Genomic DNA, 5,295 nt, shown 5'->3' with positions numbered 1-5,295 from the left:
TGTCTGACTTTATTTCTAATAGTGTCTGTTGAACCAATTGAAGGGTTAAAATTATTGTTTTCTGCACTTTTCTTAATAACTATATCAAAACATTTTAAGCAAAACTTCTTTTTATGAGCTGGTAAATTGTGTGGTATTGAAGAATGAAGTTGGGGATGATAGTTGGTTTCTGACTGGCTGGCAGGCTGGGGGGATGTGGTTTGCAGCTATTATCATAAGGATGACTTGGCTGGGCTGTAGGACCCAAGTTGCTAGGACAGATGAGCACATGTAGGACAAACATGCCATCATCCAAATATCTTCTCTTTAAGTCTCCATGCTGTTTCAAGGCTGTGTGTGTACTTCATGTGGTTAATTCATTCTTCCCAATAAACAAGTCCAAAAATAAATGAACAAGATAATTTCAAATGGTTAGATATGCTGCGAAGAAACTAAACGGGGTGGGACCATAGAGTAGAATGGGGAGGGCTGGACTAGGTTCTGGTGATCGGGGAAATCATAGACGAGGAGACCTTTCCAAGACCCAACTGACGAGAGGTCCAGAACTGATCTCCACCTACCAGCCTAGGATAAAAAAAAAAAAAAAAAAAAAAAAAAAAAAAAAAAATTGGGGTTTTTGATAAGAAAAAATTTTTTTTCCAGGAAATATTGTTTCTATAGTACTCTTATATTTTCAGTTACTTTCATACATTTTAAAAATTTATTTTGCCCAATAAGGTCAAGTAATGTTAAGAATACAGTTTAGCTGTACCAATAACTGGTTTCTAAATTAGTCTTGAAAGAACAGGGAGCTGGAGGTGGTTGTGGGGGTGGTTCTTCAAGAAAATCTATTCAAAATTATTTTACTTCATGTTGACACACTAAATTGAACCACTCTTCTCAACAAAAGATGCCCATATCCAGTTGTTTCTCCATGTCCAATAAGTTTTTGCTATGCTTGGTCTTAGAAAAGCAAGGAACATTGATCACAAAAATATATAAAGGCAAAGGTAGACCACCTCTGTCCTCTCTGCTATGGTCTCTCCTGGGCCTCTCCCTGCTTCTGAGAAATAACAATCATGTGTTTAGTGTATATTCTCCAAGATTCCAGATGAAAGTGTTCACAGCCAAAAGTCACATGTCTTGCGGATTTATCAATTTATCCCCTCCACCATCTTTTTAAAGAGTCAATATTACACTTACAAGATCTAAAGACATTGTTACATACAGATCCTAGTTAGTCCAGCAAAGTCAACTAGGTCTGTGTAATTTTTTCTTCATTCACCTGCTGATGGACAATAAGATTATTTTCAAATATTTGTTAATTCAAACAATGCTTTACTGAATAGCTTTGTGCATAGAAATAAAATTGCTGGGTTGTATTTATATTCATTTTCAACTTTAATAGGAACAACCAGATTGGCCTCCAATTTCTATCTCCATTGGCAACGGGGGAGAGTTCTGGTTTTTCCTTATCTTGAGCTATTTTTTTTATATATTCTCAGACCTTTCATTTCATCTCATCTAAATGGGTAAGAAAATAGTATCTTGTTGCATTTCCCTAGTTACTAGTGATCCTGCACATCTTTTCATATATTTATTGGCCATTTGGATTTCCTCCTTTGTGAACTGCCTATCTTAAAGTTTTGCCTACTTTTTTGAGCTTGACTTTTTTTTATTGATCTATGAAAGATTTTTGGTAATTCAGTGTCTATTTTATGTATGATGAAAAACTTATAACCTGTAACTTATTTTAATTTTTTTTATGTCATTGTATTAGTCAAGGCTCTCCAGAGAAACAGAATCATAGAATAGATACTAATATATATGGGGAGCTTTATCACAGGAATTAGTTCACATAGCTATGGAAACCAAGAATTCCCATGATCTGCCAGATCAGCGGTCTATAAGCTGAGAACCAGGAATATGGTGCTGTAATTCAGTTTGAGTCTGAAGGCTTGAGAATCTAGGGGTCAATGGTTTAAGTCCAAGTTTCAGGCTGAAAGCCCAGGAACAAGAAATACCTATGTAAGATATCCCAGGGTAGGCAAATAAGAAGGTGTTGGCTCAAGCAGAGAGTGAATTTGTTCTTCTTCTGCTCTTTTGTTCTGAATGGCTTGGATGACTCTACCTGTGTGGATGAAGTTATCTTTACTTAACCTAGCGATGCAAATGCTAATCTCTTTCCCAGACACCCACACAGACATACTCAAAAATAATGCTTTTCTAGCTATCCGAGCATCTCTTAGCCAAGTCAGATTCATACATACGATTCATCACACTTGTCACTACACTAGAATTGCTTAAATAGATCAGACATTTTCATTTAACCAATTTTAAGACATTTTTTAAGACTTTTTTTTTTACCCTGTGTTCATAAAGACCTTCTTCAATATTTTCCCTAACAGTTTTAAAGTTATATTTTGTATCTTCAGTCTGTAATTCATCTCAAATTTATGTAACTACCACATATTGAATAGTCCATTCCTCCCCACCAGTTTGGGGTGCTGCCTCTACTATATACAGATTCCCACATATATGTGTATTGTGTCTGATCCCCCTATTCTGTACATAGATGTATTTATCCATTGAAGCTCAAATATCACTTTGATAGGGGAGAAGTCACCCTCTTTTTTCTCATTTTAAAGAATTGTCTTGGAGATTCTTATTTGAATACCTGACTCCACCATTTACTAGATCGGTCGCCTCAAGCAAGTTGTTTAAAGTCTCCTTGACTCAGTTTCCTCATCTGAGAAATAGGGATAATAGGATTTCCCTCATAGGGTCATTATGAGGATCGAATGAGTTATTCTATGCAGAATTCATTGAATGGTGTCTGGCATTTGATAGTCACCATATATGTTAGCTACTTTTAATATTTTTGCTATTAGAGGTAAAGAGGGACTTCTGTTCATCAAAAGATATGAAAAAGAGAGTGAAAAGACAAATCAAATAGTGGGAGACTGTATTACTCATATTCAGTCAAGAGCTAATATCCAGAATATATAAAGGACTAGTACAATGAGAGAAAGAGACAAACCAGTAGAAAAATGGACAAAATACTTCATTAGGCACTTCACAAAGGATCACATCCAATTAGCAGATAAACAGGAAGAAATTACTCACCCTCATTAATAATTAGGAAAATGCTAATTATGAGATACCTCAATACCCTCACCTGACTGGCTAAAGCTCAAAAGGCTGATTATCATCAAAGGTTGGCAAAAGTGAAGAGCAATGAGCACCCTCATATGAAGTCAGCGAGTGTGTACTAGGTAAAAACTGGCAAAAAACTATCAAGATAAAATTTGAAATCACATAACCTATGACAAAGAGATTCATTTTTACACAAGAGTGAGGGGCGATCCAATACACGTGTGGGAAAATGTTCAGAACAACAGTGTAAGAGGCCAAAGTAGAAACAACTCAAAGGCCCAAAAACAATAAAAACATTTATATGATTGAAAACTTTACAGCCCAAAACAGCCCAAAGTCCAGGAATATGCAACAACATTAATGAAGAAAGTACAGAAAGTATGATTCTATTTTTTAAGGTTTTATAAAGTTTTCAAAAATGGATACAGTTTTAATTTTATATTGTTTACTATAATTAATATTATAGTTCTTAAGATAGGGTTATTCTAATATTAATGCTTATTAATATGTACAACTTAACTGTAAATATATTCTTTATGCATTTCTGTAAGCACATTCTATTTCATGATCTTAAAATGTTAAAAAAACACACCTGTTTTCTGCTTTAACAAAGTTGTCATGTAGTGATTTAGAGAAATCATTTAGTTTATTGTGCTGTATTGTTTTGTAGATTTAAAAAAATCTGATTATATTTAATTTTTTTCTTTCTAATAGTGTTTGGATGCCTTCTTTTTATTTATTTATTATTTATTTTATTACACTTAGTAATATTTTATATTTTAACACAGTTTTCGATTTATAGAAAACTGAATGGATAGTTCAAAGAGTTTCCATATAAGCACTCCCAAACCACCCCACTCACATTTCCTCCTATTATTAATATCTTTCGTTACTGTGGTAAACTTGTTACATTTAATGAACCAATACTAACATGTTATTGTTGACTATAAAGGTCATAGTTTATTCATATTTCCTCAGTTTTTATCCGATGCCCCTTTTCCTTTCCAAGATCCCATCCAAAACACTAAATTACATTTAATTTTTATGTCTTCTAAGGTTTCTCTCAGTTATAACAGGTTCTCGGGCTTTGTTTTTGACAAAATGTTTATATGTGGGACTGGTCAGGTATATTGTAGGATGCCCCTCTATTGGAATTCGTCTGATATTTTTCTTATGGTTAGCCTGGGTTTATGCATTTTTCAGAGGAAGATTACAGAGTAAAGTGCCATTTTTATTGCATCATACCACGGGCATTACTATCAACATAATTTAGGACTCACGATGCCGGCCTGGCTGAAATAGCTCTTGTCAGGGCTCTCCACTATAAAATTACTACCCCCACTCCACTCTCACTTGCCACTCTGTACCATTGAAGACAGACAATATTCACAACTCACTCTCAGGAGGCAGGAGGTTGCACTCACCTCCTTTAGGGTGAAGAACTATATAATTTATTTGCAATCTTCTGCAATAGAGATTTATTTGTCTCCTCTTACCAATCTTTGATTTACTCATTTACTTATGTCATTATGAGTCATAGATACTTATTTTATATTTTGGGTTATAATTCAGTACTACTTTACTTTGTCGCTGAAATCGTTCGAGCTTTGGCCATCGAGAGCTCTTTCCTTTGGTTCCTGTGTCCCCATTGATGTATCTGTTTTTGGCAAGTCCTTAATTTCAGGCACTACGAGATGCTCCAGGCTCATGTTGTGTATTTTATGCCCTAGTCCTATAAAACTTTTTTCCTTCAGTGGTATCATCAGTTCATTATTTTAATTTTCTTTAAAAGTATCAAATTTCTGTTTTTATTATCTATATTTTTGTCGCTTTTCGTTTTCACTTTTGTTTCTCTATCATTCTATTATTATTTTTATCTTTTCTTTTGCTTAATTCTGTTTTTTCTTATAAATTCCTTGAGTAGGACACAGAAATCAATAAGTTTTTAGATAGTATATGGATATTATTATAGATTTACAGGTATTAATTTTCAAATAAAAGTGATTGGGTTCAGTTTTTTGTTGACTTTCAATTTTATTTTACTGTGGTTAAGATTATGCTCAATATGATGTTCATTCTATAAAATTTTTATTGATATTTCTTTTTGTGGTCTTTTTTTTTTTTTAACACCTACAGCACCTGGTATTCCCAGGTGGTCTC

Source organism: Rousettus aegyptiacus, unplaced genomic scaffold (assembly GCF_014176215.1).
Source record: "Rousettus aegyptiacus isolate mRouAeg1 unplaced genomic scaffold, mRouAeg1.p scaffold_m13_p_5, whole genome shotgun sequence".
Taxonomy (NCBI): domain Eukaryota; kingdom Metazoa; phylum Chordata; class Mammalia; order Chiroptera; family Pteropodidae; genus Rousettus; species Rousettus aegyptiacus.
Note: the sequence above shows the minus strand (reverse complement) of the source record.